Source organism: Eptatretus burgeri, chromosome 1, assembly GCF_056783735.1.
Source record: "Eptatretus burgeri isolate ZD-2024b chromosome 1, Ebu_testis_v1, whole genome shotgun sequence".
Classification (NCBI taxonomy): Eukaryota; Metazoa; Chordata; class Myxini; order Myxiniformes; family Myxinidae; genus Eptatretus; species Eptatretus burgeri.
The window spans coordinates 136612391-136630584 of NC_140961.1; the positions used below are offsets into that span (position 1 = coordinate 136612391).

Sequence of the window (18194 nt, forward strand, 5' to 3'; positions counted from 1 at the left end):
CAAGCTGTTTGAATTTTGTTTGCGGGAATCAAGCCGGGCATTAGCACAGATAATTTATCGCAAACCTGACACATTACAATAATGTCATATTCGTTTTTATGACGTCATCATTTAGAGGAGGAGGATCTTCGCTCATTTGAGCTTGTTTGCAATGCTGTGCAGAGATTTCACTTCCTCTTTCACTCCATCATCTGTTCCAAAGTCATGTGCAAGGCAATCACTCTCCCCTTGCTTTCTCACACTTCTTATGCAGGGACGTGGCAATTGGCTCTTCCTCTTCTCAACGTCACCACTTTTCCAAATGACAGCAACTCCTTCAAACAAGAAATCTTTGAAAGAACCTCCAAAGGAACCACTGAAAATGAAAAAATCTATTTAATAGCCTGGACAATAACTCCTTCAAACAAAGACATCATTGAAAGAACCAGGACAAGAACTCCTTCAAAAAAGAAATCTGACAATGAGCCTGGACAAGAACTCCATCAAACAAGAAATCCTTGAAAGAGCCAGGACAGGAACTGCTTCCAGCAAGACATCCTTGAAAAAGCACAGACATGATCTCCTTCAAACAACAAATCTCTCCAAGAGCCTGGACAGGAACTCCGTCAATGACAATGTGAAATTCACTCTATATTTCAATCCATTGCCAGACACAAAACAAAATGATGTTATTGAAAAAAGTGTTGCATTGACTGGGAATTGAACCCAGGTATCCCACGTGGCAAGTGAGAATTCTTCCACTGAACCTGCAATGTCATGAAACTCACACCAATGGAAACATGACCAGTCTAGGAATTGCACAACTTCACATCAAAGGGAAATATCTTCATCCTGATGACTTTTCGATTTCCATTTGTTCATGGTATCGTAAAAAATATTGGTTGCAATGCTGTGCAGAGATTTCACTTCCTCTTTCACTCCATCATCTATTCCAGTGTTATGTGGAAGGAAATCACCCTCCCGTTGCCTTCTCACACTCCTGATGCAGGGACGTGGCAATTGGCTCTTCCTCTTATCAACGTTTCCACTATTCCCAATGAAGAGAACGCCTTCAAACAAGAAATCCATGAAAGAGCCTGAACAAGAACTCCCTCAAACAAGAAATCTTTCAAAGAGTATGGACAAGAACTCCTTTAAACAAGAAATCCTTGAAAGAGCCGGCAGAGGAACTCCTTCAAGTCAGAGATCCATGAAAGAGCCGGGACAGGAACTCCTTCAAACAAGAAATCCTTGAAAGAGTATGGACAAGAACTCCTTCAAATAAGAAATCCTTGAAAGAGCCGGCACAGGAACTCCTTCAAACAAGAAATCCTTGAAAGAGCCTACACAGGAACTCATTCAAACAAGAAATCATCGAAAGAGCCTGAACAAGAACTCCTTCAAACAAGAAATCCTTAAAAGAGCCTACACAGGAACTCATTCAAACAAGAAATCATCGAAAGAGCCTACACAGGAACTCATTCAAACAAGAAATCATCGAAAGAGCCTACACAGGAACTCATTCAAACAAGAAATCATCGAAAGAGCCTACACAGGAACTCATTCAAACAAGATATCCTCGAAAGAGCCTGAACAAGAACTCTTTCAACAAAAAATCGTTGAAAGAGCCTGAAGAAGAACTCCTTCAAACAAGAAGTCCTTGAAAGAGCCGGGACAGGAACTCCTCCAAACAAGAAATCCTTGAAAGAGCCGGGACAAGAACTCCTTCAAGAAAGAAATCTTTCAAAGAGCCTGGACAGGAACTCCTTCAATGAGAATGTGAAATTCATTCTCATTTCAATCCATTGCCAGACACAAAACAAAATGAAGTCATTGAAAAAAGTTTTGCATTGACTGGGAATTGAACCCAGGTCTCCCACATGGCAAGCGAGAATTCTACCACTGAACTACCAATGCCATGAAACTCACACCAATGGAAACATGACCAGTCTGGGAATTGCACAACTTCACATCAAAGGGAAATATCTTCATCCTGATGACTTTTCGATTTCCATTTGTTCATGGCATCATGAAAAATATCTTTCGATCCTCTTGGAGGATCTCTCAGTCTTACTCACGTTGTTGTTCTTCATCTTCTTCTTGTGGACTTTTTTGTTTCACAGCCTCCAGTTTTCATCGAAACTTCCTGAAACTGGGCAAATATATGTCGAAATTCCCTGCGCAGACAGTAACCATCTCCGATTTTGAAAATTCCTCCGAGAAAAAAAGTTATGACGTCAAAATATCTCCGCAAATGGAAATCGCCTAAAACGTTTTCTACGAAACGAGGCAAGCTTTTTAAATTCTATTTGCGGGAATCAAACGGGGCATAACAGAGATGAACTACCGCGCATATGATACATGACGATGACGTCATATCAATTTTTATGACCTCGTTCCTATTTTTTGACATTTTTAGTTTCACAACCCAGAGTTTTCATCGGATCTTCGTGAAATTTGCCATGTATATGCAGAAAGCCCACGCGCTGGCAGTAACCATCTCCGATTTTGGAAATTCTTCCGAGAAAAAAAGTTGACGTCATAATATCACAGCTGATGGATTTCGCCAATACCATTATCTCCGAAACTGGGCAAGCTGTTTGAATTTTGTTTGTGGGAATCAAGCCGGGCATTAGCACAGATAATTTATCGCAAACCTGACACATTACAATAACGTCATATTCGTTTTTATGACGTCATCATTTAGAGGAGGAGGATTTTCGCTCATTTGAGCTTGTGTGCAATGCTGTGCAGAGATTTCACTTCCTCTTTCACTCCATCATCTGTTCCAAAGTCATGTGCAAGGCAATCACTCTCCCCTTGCTTTCTCACACTCCTAATGCAGGGACGTGGCAATTGGCTCTTCCTCTTCTCAACGTCACCACTTTTCCAAATGACAGCAACTCCTTCAAACAAGAAATCTTTGAAAGAACCTCCAAAGGAACCACTGAAAATGAAAAAATCTATTTAATAGCCTGGACAATAACTCCTTCAAACAAAGAAATCATTGAAAGAACCAGGACAGGAACTCCTTCAAACAAAAAATCCTTGAAAGGACCAGGACAGGAACTCTTTCAAACAAGAAATCCTTGAATGAGCCTGAACAGGGTCTCCATCAAACAGGAAATCTTTCATCGAGCCTGGACAAGAACTCCTAAAAACAAGAAATCTGACAACGAGCCTGGACAAGAACTCCATCAAACAAGAAATCCTTGAAAGAGCCAGGACAGGAACTGCTTCCAGCAAGACATCCTTGAAAAATCACAGACATGATCTCCTTCAAACAACAAATCTATCCAAGAGCCTGGACAGGAACTCCTTCAATGACAATGTGAAATTCATTCTATATTTCAATCCATTGCCAGACACAAAACAAAATGATGTTATTGAAAAAAAGTGTTGCATTGACTGGGAATTGATCTCACGTATCCCACATGGCAAGCGAGAATTCTACCACTGAACTACCAATGCCATGAAACTCACACCAATGGAAACATGACCAGTCTGGGAATTGCACAACTTCACATCAAAGGGAAATGTCTTCATCCTGATGACTTTTCGATTTCCATTTGTTCATGGCATCATGAAAAATATTGTTTGCAATGCTGTGCAGAGATTTCACTTCCTCTTTCACTCCATCATCTATTCCAGTGTCATGTGGAAGGAAATCACCCTCCCGTTGCCTTCTCATACTCTCGATGCAGGGACGTGGCAATTTGCTGTTCCTCTTCTCAATGTCACCACTTTTCCCAATGACGAAAACACCTTCAAACAAGAAATCCTTGAAAGAGCCTGAACAAGGACTCTTTCAAACAGGAAATCTTTCAAAGAGCATGGACAAGAACTCCTTAAAACAAGAAATCTGACAACGAGCCTGGACAGGAACTCATTCAAACAAGAAATCTGACAATGAGCCTGGACAAGAACTCCATCAAACAAGAAATCCTTGAAAGAACTGGGATAAGAACTCCTTCAAACAAGAAATCCTTGAATGAGCCTGAACAGGAACTGCTTCCAACAAAAAATCTTTCAAAGAGCCAGGACAGGAACTCCTTCAAACAAGAAATCCTTGAATGAGCCTGGACAAGAACTCCTTCAAAAAAGAAATCTGACAACGAGCCTGGACAAGAACTCCATCAAACAAGAAATCCTTGAAAGAGCCAGGACAGGAACTGCTTCCAGCAAGATATCCTTGAAAGAGCCGGGATAGGAACTCCTTCAAACAAGAAATCTGACAAAGAGCCTGGACAAGAACTCCTCCGGACAAGAAATCCTTGAAAAAGCACAGACATGATCTCCTTCAAACAACAAATCTGTCCAAGAGCCTGGACAGGAACTCCTTCAATGACAATGTGAAATTCATTCTACATTTCAATCCATTGACAGACACAAAACAAAATGATGTTGTTGAAAAAAGTGTTGCATTGACTGGGAATTGAACCCAGGTATGCCACATGGCAAGTGAGAATTCTACCACTGAACTACCAATGCCATGAAACTCACACCAATGGAAACATGACCAGTCTGGGAATTGCACAACTTCACATCAAAGGGAAATGTCTTCATCCTGATGACTTTTCGAATTCCATTTGTTCATGGTATCATAAAAAATATTGTTTGCAATGCTGTGCAGAGATTTCACTTCCTCTTTCACTCCATCATCTATTCCAGTGTCATGTGGAAGGAAATCACCCTCCCGTTGCCTTCTCACACTCCTGATGCAGGGACGTGGCAATTGGCTCTTCCTCTTATCAACGTTTCCACTATTCCCAATGAAGAGAACTCCTTCAAACAAGAAATCTTTGAAAGAAGCTCCAAAGTAACTACTTCAAATAAGAAAGCTATTTAAGATCCTGAAAACGAACTCCTTCAAACATGAAATGTTTCACCGAGCCTGGACAAGAACTCCTTCAAACAAGAAATCCTTCAAAGAGCCTGGACAATAACTCCTTCAAACAAGAAATCTTAAAAGGAGCCTGGACAAGAACTCCTTCATGCAAGAAATTCTTGAAAGAACTGGGACAGGAACTCCTTCAAGCAAGAGATCCTTGAAAGAGCCGGGACAAGAAGTCCATCAAACAAGAAGCGAGTTAGCAGAGGTTAGCGAGTTAGCGAGAGTTAGCGAAAGGTTAGCAAGTTAGTTAACATGAGTTCGCGAGAGGTCTCCTTCGGGGCTCCCTGCTGACGTTCTCAAAGCTAAGTTTCCGGTTGTTATTTGTCCCGTTTTAACTGTTTAATTTTCTCACCTGCATGTTACTGTGTGTTGCTAGTTCGGTTTTGTTTCAAAAATCGTGCTATTTTGTGAGTATTTTTGTCGACGTTCTTACCTGGTGCTTGAGGCCTAGGCCTAGGCTTGAGGCCTACCGGTTCCACTCGGTGTTCGATCGTTTTTTGTTTCTTTGTTTTTTCTCCCCATGACCTTCAATTTCTATCCTCCCCATTACCTTCAATTTTGATCCTCCCCACTTTCCAAACATCCCCCATTCTCCCAACTAATCTCTTTCTTATCTCAAAAAAAATAAAAATAAATAAAAAAATACCCTACAACAACAACAACACGCTCACCTTCTCCCGATTCTTATTCTTCCTATTAACTTCCTCCTCGTCTTCTTCCTCGATTTTTTATTTTATTTTTTATTTTTTTACACTTCCATGACCTAATCTGTTGAACTCTCTCATACATTATTTTTAACAACAAAAACGATCTTATAATGCTTCATCTTCCTCTCTCACACATGTGGTACTCTTTACTGTTTCACAATGCACTACTCTTCTGCTATTTTAACAGACTGCTCTCATTTCGACCTCTCCTTCATTCCTTGCCTAAAAAATCCAACTATTACAGCGCTTCTTCTCTCCATTCTCTGAATTCGCCTTCATTGCATCCATCAAGAATTGTGTTAAATCGCATCTCTGACCTAAAACTTTTAAAAACCACAGTTTGCCATGGATGTTCGCTTTCCATCAACCATTCTTTTTTTCCAACTTCAGTGCCAACTCACCTCCCTCACCCCTCACTCTCACTCTCAAAGCAACCATCCCACTCTTCTTCCTCCAAGCCTCCCTCTCACCTCTCTCAAAAATTCCCCCCTCACCTTTCTCCCACCTTTCATCCCCCTCACTCTTCCTTCTCAAAGTTTCCCCCCTCTCATCCACCAACCTGCCTCCCTCCACTGCCCTCTCATCTCCATCTCTTCACTCCACCTCCTCAAATCCTCAACTGCCTTCTTCCTTGTCTCTTGTCCCCCCTCTCTCCCAGCACCACAGAGCCTTTTCTCCTCCTCATTCGGCCCCCTCCCCTCGCTATTCTGCAATACCCCACACTCCTTCAGCAACCCTCCTTACCTGCCCCCCTCGTCCCTTGTCCTACCCTCCCCCTCCCCCTCCACCTCCAGCACCCAAAGCCTCCTCCCCTTCCTCTTCATTAAAAGTGTGGACCTCAAATATCCGGGGCCTTCGCTCAAACCTTTCAGATCTTTCCATACAGGTTGCCACTGAAAAACCAGACATTATCTGCCTAACAGAAACTTTCCTCTCCCAAGACGTATCTGACTCCCAAGTATCTCTCCCTGGTTACTCCCTCTTACGGTATGACAGACCTGAGCCTCGTCCTGGTGGAGGTGTTGCTCTCTTCAAAGACTCTATTCCTCACTCTCCATGCACTGCTCTCACTCCCCCACACCCCCAGGAATACCTCTGGCTTCGGCTTCCCCTCCACTCCCACCTCATGTTTATATGTGTACTGTACCGTCCACCGAACAGTGATGACTCCATCTACACCTCACTATCCGAAAACATGGACCATCTTCTATCTTCTCATCCAAACTCTCTCTTCCTCTTATGTGGTGACTTCAATTGTCATCACGCCAGTTGGCTAGGTGTGGGTACCTCTCTCACCTGCCATGGCACCTCAGCAAAAGCTTTCTGCGACTCATTGGGACTGACTCAATCGGTCAACTTCCCAACCCGGATCTCAACCAATGGTACTCCATCTCTTCTGGATCTGATTTGGACAAATTTCCCTGACAATATCTGCTGCTCTTCCTTCGCTCCAATCGGTTCTTCTGACCACGTCCTTGTCAAAGTGGACATCTCTCTGGCTGTTATCAGAGAACCACCTCACCGCTGTCGAGTCTGGCATTTCACTCAAGCCGACTGGCAGGTTCTCCGAGCGGCCATCAAACTTACAGACTGGTCTCCTATCACTACTTTCTCAAACATCAACTAATCCTGGGAATTCTTTCAAAGAAACTTGCTCTCCCTCATGCACAGATTTATCCCCTCTCGTGTTCAGTTGTCTTACCCTTCCTCCCGCCCTTGGTTTACTGAAGCTTGTGGCGAGGCAGTTGTCCTGAAACAACTTGCCTTTGCCTCATGGAAAGCAAACCCAACTGAGGGCAATCTCAGTTCTTTCCACAAAGCTCGGAACAAGTGTGTATCTACCCTCAGGAGAGCCAGAAAACAACATCTTTCTCATCTCAAGTCTGAACTCTCAAACCTCTCTCCCTCCTCAAAATCCTGGTGGCGTTTAATCAAATCTGTTTCTGGTGTATGTTCCCCCTCCATCCCCTCCCTTACCTCAAATGGCCGCACTACTGATTCCACACGTGATAAAGCTGAATGTCTAAACTCGGTGTTTGCAGCTAAATCTTGTGTCCTAAACCCATCACTATCTCTACCCACTTTACCCAGTCGCACCCAACTGTCCCTAGACTCTGTATCCTTTTCTCCTGACAAGGTGGAGAGCTTGCTTTCAAACCTCGAGTCAGATTCTGCAACCGGTCCAGACGGCATCAGCCCACGTGTCCTCAAAGCCTGCTCTTCTGCTCTTGCTCACCCTCTCTCTGTTCTATTCACCTTCTCATTTGCCCAAGGTCATCTGCCATCTGCTTGGAAATCTGCTAACATCACTGCCCTGCATAAAAAGGTGCAAAAACAGATCCCTGTAACTACAGACCAATCAGCCTTCTCCCAATCATCAGCAAGGTGATGGAATCCATCATCGCTTCAGACATGAAATCCTTCCTCTTCTCCAATGGCTTGATTTCCAATCATCAATTTGGTTTCAGACCAGGTCACTCTACCCTGGATATGCTGCTTCTGCTCTCCCATCAATGGATGGAGGTCCTCAATGCCAGACAGGAAATCCGAGCCGTATCCCTGGACATATCACGTGCTTTTGACACAGTCTGGCACCCTACCCTACTCACCAAACTCTCTTCCCATGGTATTCAAGGCCATCTCCACTCATGGCTCGCAGACTTCCTCTCCTGTCGCAGTCAACGTGTGGCCCTAAATGGAGTTCTTTCATCCCCTCTTCCTGTGCAGGCTGGAGTTCCTCAAGATAGCGTTCTGGGCCCTGTTCTTTTTCTGGTTTTCATCAATGATCTCTCGGACTCTCTGGAAAATCCTCTATTTCTCTTTGCCGACGACTCCACCCTCTGCCGTACCATCTGTCATCCCTCAGACCGGCAAGCAGCAGCTTCTTCGCTCACTGCAGATCTGGATAAAATCACAAACTGGTCCAACACGTGGAACATGTCTTTCAATCCGGACAAATCTCACACTCTCACTATGTCTCTTCGAAAGGACCGTTTACAAAAACCCCCCATCCACTTTCTCAACAATCCTCTGGAAGAAGTCTTTTCTTTCAAGCTTCTAGGTCTCACTATCTGCCATGACCTTTCCTGGGAAAGTCACATTTCCAACCTCGCCTCAAAAGCCAGTCGCCGACTGGGAATCCTTCGTCGTGCTAAGTCCTTCCTCGGCCCTCTTGAGCTCCTGACCACTTACAAAGCTTTTGTCCGTAGCCTGATGGAGTACTGCTCTCCCCTCTGGGCTGGTGCTCCTGCCTCCCACCTTTCTCGGCTTCACGCTGTCGAAACTAGGGCATTTAAGATCATCGGCATCTCCCGCAATGAAGTTGAGTCTTTGGGCCTCTCACTCAATCACCGCAGGTTGGTCGGTGGTCTTTCTGTCTTCTACCGACTCCTCTCCAGCCTTGCCCCCCTTGCTCTCTCTGCGATTTGTCCCCACCATATTTCCACAGGGCGCTCAAGGTCCGCCAACAACCCCCTTCTGGTAAAACTACCAAAATCACGAATCACTGCTCATCTTCACTCTTTCATTCCTCTTTTTTTTCCCGCCTTTGAAATAAACTCACTCACTCTATTCTTTCCCATTCTTCCCTCCAGGCTTTCAAAACAGCTGTTCACCACCACCTCTTATCTTCCCCCATCCAAATCCTCGATCTTTTCTACCCCCGATAATCCACCCAAGCCCATTTCCTTCATTTCTCCTGCTTTCCTTCCTGAAAGTCCCCGAAATGTCCATCTTCTCTTCGCCATGTTCCCCGTCCCATCCCCATCACTCTCCCTTCCACAGTTCACCTGATGTGTCTGTTCCCCACTGTTTTGTCCCTTCCACTCCCGCCCCTCTTGTCTCATGCCTCCTTGCTGTGAGTTGTGTGTTTGCTCTCATACGAGCCTCGACCAAGGTAGACAAAAAAAAATCCTTGAAAGAGCCAGGACAGGAACTCCTACAAACGAGAAATCTGACAAAGAGCCGGGACAGGAACTGCTTCAATGACAATGTGAAATTCATTCTATATTTCAATCCATTGACAGACAGAAAACAAAATGATGTTATTGAAAAAAGTTTTGCATTGACTGGGAATTGAACCCAGGTCTCCCACATGGCAAGCGAGAATTCTACCATTAAACTACCAATGCCATGAAACTCACACCAATGGAAACATGACCAGTCTGGGAATTGCACAACTTCACATCAAAGGGAAATATCTTCATCCTGATGACTTTTCGATTTCCATTTGTTCACGGCATCATGAAAAATATCTTTCGATCCTCTTGGAGGATCTCTCAGTCTTTCTCACGTTGTTGTTCTTCATCTTCTTCTTGTGGACTTTTTTGTTTCACAGCCTCCAGTTTTCATCGAAACTTCCTGAAACTGGGCAAATACATGTCGAAATTCCCTGCGCATCTCCTCCGATATCTCCGATATTGAAAATTCCTCCGAGAAAAAAAGTTATGACGTCAAAATATCTCCGCAAATGGAAATCGCCTTAAACATTTTCTCCGAAACTAGACAAGCTTTTTAAATTCTGTTTGCGGGAATCAAACAGGGCATAACAGAGATGAACTACCGCGCATATGATACATGACGATGACGTCATATCAATTTTTATGACCTCATTCCTATTTTTTGACATTTTTTGTTTCACAACCCAGAGTTTTCATCGGATCTTCGTGAAACTTGCCATGTATATGCAGAAAGCCCACGCGCAGACAGTAACCATCTCCGATTTTGGAAATTCTTCCGAGAAAAAAAGTTGACGTCATAATATCACCGCTAATGGATTTCGCCTCTGCCATTATCTCCGAAACTGGGCAAGCTGTTTGAATTTTGTTTGCGGGAATCAAGCCGGGCATGAGCACAGCTAATTTATCGCAAACCTGAAACATCACAATGACATCTTATTCGTTTTTATGACGTCATTACTGAGAGGACGAGGATCTTCGCTCATTTGAGCTTGTGTGCAATGCTGTGCAGAGATTTCACTTCCTCTTTCACTCCATCATCTGTTCCAAAGTCATGTGCAAGGCAATCACTCTCCCCTTGCCTTCTCACACTCCTGATGCATGGACGTGGCAATTGGCTCTTCCTCTTCTCAACGTCACCACTTTTCCTAATGACAACAACTCCATCAAACAATAAATCTTTGAAAGAACTTCCAAAGGAACGACTTCAAACAAGAAATCCTCGAAAGAGCCGGGAGAGGAACTGCTTCCAGCAAGACATCCTTGAAAAAGCACAGACATGATCTCCTTCAAACAACAAATCTATCCAAGAGCCTGGACAAGAACTCCTTCAATGACAATGTGAAATTCATTCTATATTTCAATCCATTGCCAGACACAAAACAAAATGATGTTATTCAAAACAGTGTTGCATTGACTGGGAATTGAACCCAGTTCTCCCACATGGTAAGCAAGAATTCTACAACTGAACGACCAATGCCATGAAACTCACTCCAATGGAAACATGACCAGTCTGGGAATTGCACAACTTCACATCAAAGGGAAATGTCTTCATCCTGATGACTTTTCGATTTCCATTTGTTCATGGCATCATGAAAAATATTGTTTGCAATGCTGTGCAGAGATTTCACTTCCTCCTTCACTCCATCATCTATTCCAGTGTCATGTGGAAGGAAATCACCCTCCCGTTGCCTTCTCACACTCCTGATGCAGGGACGTGGCAATTGGCTCTTCCTCTTATCAACGTTTCCACTATTCCCAATGACAGCAACTCCTTCAAACAAGAAATCTTTGAAAGAAGCTCCAAAGTAACTACTTCAAATAAGAAAGCTATTTAAGATCCTGAAAACGAACTCCTTCAAACATGAAATGTTTCACCGAGCCTGGACAAGAACTCCTTCAAACAAGAAATCCTTCAAAGAGCCTGGACAAGAACTCCTTCAAACAAGAAATCTTAAAACGAGCCTGGACAAGAACTCCTTCATGCAAGAGATCCTTGAAAGAGCCAGGACAGGAACTCCTCCAAACGAGAAATCTGACAAAGAGCCGGGACAAGAACTCCTTCAATGACAATGTGAAATTCATTCTATATTTCAATCCATTGACAGACACAAAACAAAATGATGTTATTGAAAAAAGTTTTGCATTGACTGGGAATTGAACCCAGGTCTCCCACATGGCAAGCGAGAATTCTACCACTGAACTACCAATGCCATGAAACTCACACCAATGGAAACATGACCAGTCTGGGAATTGCACAACTTCACATCAAAGGGAAATGTCTTCATCCTGATGACTTTTCGATTTCCATTTGTTCATGGCATCATGAAAAATATTGTTTGCAATGCTGTGCAGAGATTTCACTTCCTCCTTCACTCCATCATCTATTCCAGTGTCATGTGGAAGGAAATCACCCTCCCGTTGCCTTCTCACACTCCTGATGCAGGGACGTGGCAATTGGCTCTTCCTCTTATCAACGTTTCCACTATTCCCAATGAAGAGAACTCCTTCAAACAAGAAATCTTTGAAAGAAGCTCCAAAGTAACTACTTCAAATAAGAAAGCTATTTAAGATCCTGAAAACGAACTCCTTCAAACATGAAATGTTTCACCGAGCCTGGACAAGAACTCCTTCAAACAAGAAATCCTTCAAAGAGCCTGGACAAGAACTCCTTCAAACAAGAAATCTTAAAACGAGCCTGGACAAGAACTCCTCCAGACAAGAAATCCTTGAAAAAGCACAGACATGATCTCCTTCAAACAACAAATCTGTCCAAGAGCCTGGACAGGAACTCCTTCAATGACAATGTGAAATTCATTCTATATTTCAATCCATTGACAGACAGAAAACAAAATGATGTTATTGAAAAAAGTTTTGCATTGACTGGGAATTGAACCCAGGTCTCCCACATGGCAAGCGAGAATTCTACCATTGAACTACCAATGCCATGGAACTCACACCAATGGAAATATGACCAGTCTGGGAATTGCACAACTTCACATCAAAGGGAAATATCTTCATCCTGATGACTTTTCGATTTCCATTTGTTCATGGTATCATAAAAAATATTGGTTGCAATGCTGTGCAGAGATTTCACTTCCTCTTTCACTCCATCATCTATTCCAGTGTCATGTGGAAGGAAATCACTCTCCCGTTGCCTTCTCACACTCCTGATGCAGGGACGTGGCAATTGGCTCTTCCTCTTATCAACGTTTCCACTATTCCCAATGAAGAGAACTCCTTCAAACAAGAAATCTTTGAAAGAAGCTCCAAAGTAACTACTTCAAATAAGAAAGCTATTTAAGATCCTGAAAACGAACTCCTTCAAACATAAAATGTTTCACCGAGCCTGGACAAGAACTCCTTCAAACAAGAAATCCTTCAAAGAGCCTGGACAAGAACTCCTTCAAACAAGAAATCTTAAAACGAGCCTGGACAAGAACTCCTTCATGCAAGAAATCCTTGAAAGAACTGGGACAGGAACTCCTTCAAGCAAAAAATCCTTGAAAGAACTGGGACAAGAACTCCATCAAACAAGAAATCCTTGAAAGAGCCAGGACAGGAACTCCTCCAAACGAGAAATCTGACAAAGAGCCGGGACAGGAACTGCTTCAATGACAATGTGAAATTCATTCTATATTTCAATCCATTGACAGTCACAAAACAAAATGATGTTATTGAAAAAAGTTTTGCATTGACTGGGAATTGAACCCAGGTCTCACACATGGCAAGCGAGAATTCTACCACCGAACTACCAATACCATGAAACTCACACCAATGGAAACATGACCAGTCTGGGAATTGCACAACTTCACATCAAAGGGAAATGTCTTCATCCTGATGACTTTTCGAATTCCATTTGTTCATGGTATCATAAAAAATATTGTTTGCAATGCTGTGCAGAGATTTCACTTCCTCTTTCACTCCATCATCTATTCCAGTGTCATGTGGAAGGAAATCACCCTCCCGTTGCCTTCTCACACTCTCGATGCAGGGACGTGGCAATTTGCTGTTCCTCTTCTCAATGTCACCACTTTTCCCAATGACGAAAACACCTTCAAACAAGAAATCCTTGAAAGAGCCTGAACAAGGACTCTTTCAAACAGGAAATCTTTCAAAGAGCATGGACAAGAACTCCTTAAAACAAGAAATCTGACAACGAGCCTGGACAGGAACTCATTCAAACAAGAAATCTGACAATGAGCCTGGACAAGAACTCCATCAACAAGAAATCCTTGAAAGAACTGGGACAAGAACTCCTTCAAACAAGAAATCCTTGAATGAGCCTGAACAGGAACTGCTTCCAACAAAAAATCTTTCAAAGAGCCAGGACAGGAACTCCTTCAAACAAGAAATCCTTGAATGAGCCTGAACAGGAACTCCTTCAAACAAGAAATCTGACAACGAGCCTGGACAAGAACTCCTTCATGCAAGAAATCCTTGAAAGAACTGGGACAAGAACTCCATCAAACAAGAAATCCTTGAAAGAGCCAGGACAGGAACTCCTCCAAACGAGAAATCTGACAAAGAGCCGGGACAGGAACTGCTTCAATGACAATGTGAAATTCATTCTAGATTTCAATCCATTGACAGACACAAAACAAAATGATGTCATTCAAAAAAGTTTTGCATTGACTGGGAATTGAACCCAGGTCTCCCACATGGCAAGCGAGAATTCTCCCACTGAACTTCCAATGCCATGAAACTCACACCAATGGAAACATGACCAGTCTGGGAATTGCACAACTTCACATCAAAGGGAAATGTCTTCATCCTGATGACTTTTCGATTTCCATTTGTTCATGGCATCATGAAAAATATTGTTTTCAATGCTGTGCAGAGATTTCACTTCCTCTTTCACTCCATCATCTATTCCAGTGTCATGTGGAAGGAAATCACCCTCCCGTTGCCTTCTCACACTCCCGATGCAGGGACGTGGCAATTTGCTGTTCCTCTTCTCAATGTCACCACTTTTCCCAATGACGAGAACTCCTTCAAACAAGAAATCCTTGAAAGAGCCTGAACAAGGACTCTTTCAAACAGGAAATCTTTCAAAGAGCATGGACAAGAACTCCTTAATACAAGAAATCTGACAACGAGCCTGGACAGGAACTCATTCAAATAAGAAATCTGACAACGAGCCTGGACAAGAACTCCATCAAACAAGAAATCCTTGAAAGAACTTGGACAAGAACTCCTTCAAACAAGAAATCCTTGAATGAGCCTGAACAGGAACTCCTTCAAACAAGAAATCTGACAACGAGCCTGGACAAGAACTCCATCAAACAAGAAATCCTTGAAAGAGCCAGGACAGGAACTGCTTCCAGCAAGATATCCTTGAAAGAGCCGGGACAAGAACTCCATCAAACAAGAAATCCTTGAAAGAGCCAGGACAGGAACTCCTCCAAACGAGAAATCTGACAAAGAGCCGGGACAGGAACTGCTTCAATGAGAATGTGAAATTCATTCTCATTTCAATCCATTGCCAGACACAAAACAAAATGATGTTATTGAAAAAAGTTTTGCATTGACTGGGAATTGAACCCAGGTCTCCCACATGGCAAGCGAGAATTCTACCACTGAACTACCAATGCCATGAAATTCACACCAATGGAAACATGACCAGTCTAGGAATTGCACAACTTCACATCAAAGGGAAATGTCTTCATCCTGATGACTTTTCGATTTCCTTTGTTCATGGCATCATTAAAAATATCTTTCGATCCACTTGGAGGATCTCTCAGTCTTTCTCACGTTGTTGTTCTTCATCTTCTTCTTGTGGACTTTTTTGTTTCACAGCCTCCAGTTTTCATCGAAACTTCCTGAAACTGGGCAAATACATGTCGAAATTCCATGCGCAGACAGTCACCATCTCCGATTTTGAAAATTCCTCCGAGAAAAAAAGTTATGACGTCAAAATATCTCCGCAAATGGAAATCGCCTTAAACATTTTCTCCGAAACGAGGCAAGCTTTTTAAATTCTGTTTGCGGGAATCAAACAGGGCATGACAGAGATGAACTACCGCGCATATGATACATCACGATGACGTCATATCAATTTTTATGACCTCGTTCCTATTTTTTGACATTTTTTGTTTCACAACCCAGAGTTTTCATCAGATCTTCGTGAAACTTGCCATGTATATGCAGAAAGCCCACGCGCAGACAGTAACCATCTCCGATTTTGGAAATTCTTCCGAGAAAAAAAGTTGACGTCATAATATCACCGCTAATGGATTTCGCCTATGCCATTATCTCCGAAACTGGGCAAGCTGTTTGAATTTTGTTTGTGGGAATCAAGCCGGGCATGAGCACAGATAATTTATCGCAAACCTGAAACATCACAATGACATCTTATTCGTTTTTATGACGTCATTATTGAGAGGACGAGGATCTTCGCTCATTTGAGCTTTTGTGCAATGCTGTGCAGAGATTTCACTTCCTCTTTCACTCCATCATCTGTTCCAAAGTCATGTGCAAGGCAATCACTCTCCCCTTGCCTTCTCACACTCCTGATGCATGGATGTGGCAATTGGCTCTTCCTCTTCTCAACGTCACCGTTTTTCCCAATGAGAGCAACTCCTTCAAACAATAAATCTTTGCAAGAACTTCCAAAGGAACGACTTCAAACAAGAAATTTCTCCAAGAGCCTGGACAGGAACTCCTTCAATGACAATGCAAAATTCATTTGATAATTTCATTCCAGTGCCAGACACAAAACAAAAGGATGTGATGAAAAACAGTGTTGCATTGACTGGGAATTGAACGCAGGTCTCCCACAAGGCAAGCAAGAATTCAACCACTGAACTCCCAATACCATGAAACTCACACCAATGGAAACATGACCAGTCTGGGAATTGCACAACTTCACATCAAAGGGAAATATCATCATCCTGATGACTTTTCGAATTCCATTTGTTCATGGTATCATAAAAAATATTGTTTGCAATGCTGTGCAGAGATTTCACTTCCTCTTTCACTCCATCATCTATTCCAATGTCATGTGGAAGGAAATCACTCTCCCCTTGACTTCTCACACTCCTGATGCAGGGACGTGGCAAATGGTTCTTCGTCTTCTCAATGTCACCACTTTTCCCAATGACGAGAACGCCTTCAAACAAGAAATCCATGAAAGAGCCTGAACAAGAACTCCCTCAAACAAGAAATCTTTCAAAGAGTATGGACAAGAACTCCTTCAAACAAGAAATCCTTGAAAGAGCCGGCAGAGGAACTCCTTCAAGTCAGAGATCCTTGAAAGAGCCGGGACAGGAACTCCTTCAAACAAGAAATCCTTGAAAGAGCCTGAACAAGAACTCCCTCAAACAAGAAATCTTTCAAAGAGTATGGACAAGAACTCCATCAAATAAGAAATCCTTGAAAGAGCCGGCACAGGAACTCCTTCAAACAAGAAATCCTTGAAAGAGCCTACACAGGAACTCATTCAAACAAGAAATCATCGAAAGAGCCTGAACAAGAACTCCTTCAAACAAGAAATCCTTAAAAGAGCCTACACAGGAACTCATTCAAACAAGAAATCATCGAAAGAGCCTACACAGGAACTCATTCAAACAAGAAATCATCGAAAGAGCCTACACAGGAACTCATTCAAACAAGAAATCATCGAAAGAGCCTACACAGGAACTCATTCAAACAAGATATCCTCGAAAGAGCCTGAACAAGAACTCTTTCAACAAAAAATCGTTGAAAGAGCCTGAAGAAGAACTCCTTCAAACAAGAAGTCCTTGAAAGAGCCGGGACAGGAACTCCTCCAAACAAGAAATCCTTGAAAGAGCCGGGACAAGAACTCCTTCAAGAAAGAAATCTTTCAAAGAGCCTGGACAGGAACTCCTTCAATGAGAATGTGAAATTCATTCTCATTTCAATCCATTGTCAGACACAAAACAAAATGATGTCATTGAAAAAAAGTTTTGCATTGACTGGGAATTGAACCCAGGTCTCCCACATGGCAAGCGAGAATTCCACCACTGAACTACCAATGCCATGGAACTCACACCAATGGAAACATGACCAGTCTGGGAATTGCACAACTTCACATCAAATGGAAATATCTTCATCCTGATGACTTTTCGATTTCCCTTTGTTCATGGCATCATGAAAAATATCTTTCGATCCTCTTGGAGGATCTCTCAGTCTTACTCACGTTGTTGTTCTTCATCTTCTTCTTGTGGACTTTTTTGTTTCACAGCCTTCAGTTTTCATCGAAACTACCTGAAACTGGGCAAATATATGTCGAAATACCCTGCGCAGACAGTTACCATCTCCGATTTTGAAAATTCCTCCGAGAAAAAAAGTTATGACGTCAAAATATCTCCGCTAATGGAAATCGCCTGAAACATTTTCTACGATACGAGGCAAGCTTTTTAAATTCTGTTTGCGGGAATCAAACAGGGCACAACAGAGATGAATTACCGCACATATACATCACTATGACGTCATTTCAATTTTTATGACATCATTCCTATTTTTTTGACATTTTTTGTTTCACAACCCAGAGTTTTCATCAGATCTTCGTGAAACTTGCCATGTATATGCAAAAAGCCCACGCTTAGGCAGTAACCATCTCCGATTTTGGAAATTCCTCCGAGAAAAAAAGTTGACGTCAAAAAAATCACCGCTAATGGAAATCGCTAACACCAT

At 42.6% G+C, this 18194-nt stretch overlaps 6 non-coding genes across 6 annotated transcripts; all 6 read right to left on the reverse strand.

Moving 5' to 3' along the window:
* Positions 1–1825: 1825 nt before the first annotated feature.
* TRNAG-GCC (transfer RNA glycine (anticodon GCC)) lies at positions 1826–1896 on the reverse strand. Its single transcript has one exon. It is a non-coding gene; the product is annotated as a tRNA-Gly (tRNA).
* Positions 1897–9639: 7743 nt separating this feature from the next.
* Positions 9640–9710, reverse strand: TRNAG-GCC (transfer RNA glycine (anticodon GCC)). The gene has a single exon. It is a non-coding gene; the product is annotated as a tRNA-Gly (tRNA).
* A 1968-nt stretch (positions 9711–11678) lies between these two features.
* Positions 11679–11749, reverse strand: TRNAG-GCC (transfer RNA glycine (anticodon GCC)). The gene has a single exon. It is a non-coding gene; the product is annotated as a tRNA-Gly (tRNA).
* Positions 11750–12411: 662 nt separating this feature from the next.
* Positions 12412–12482, reverse strand: TRNAG-GCC (transfer RNA glycine (anticodon GCC)). Its single transcript has one exon. It is a non-coding gene; the product is annotated as a tRNA-Gly (tRNA).
* A 2577-nt stretch (positions 12483–15059) lies between these two features.
* On the reverse strand, positions 15060–15130 carry TRNAG-GCC (transfer RNA glycine (anticodon GCC)). Its single transcript has one exon. It is a non-coding gene; the product is annotated as a tRNA-Gly (tRNA).
* Positions 15131–17465: 2335 nt separating this feature from the next.
* On the reverse strand, positions 17466–17536 carry TRNAG-GCC (transfer RNA glycine (anticodon GCC)). Its single transcript has one exon. It is a non-coding gene; the product is annotated as a tRNA-Gly (tRNA).
* Positions 17537–18194: the final 658 nt, after the last annotated feature.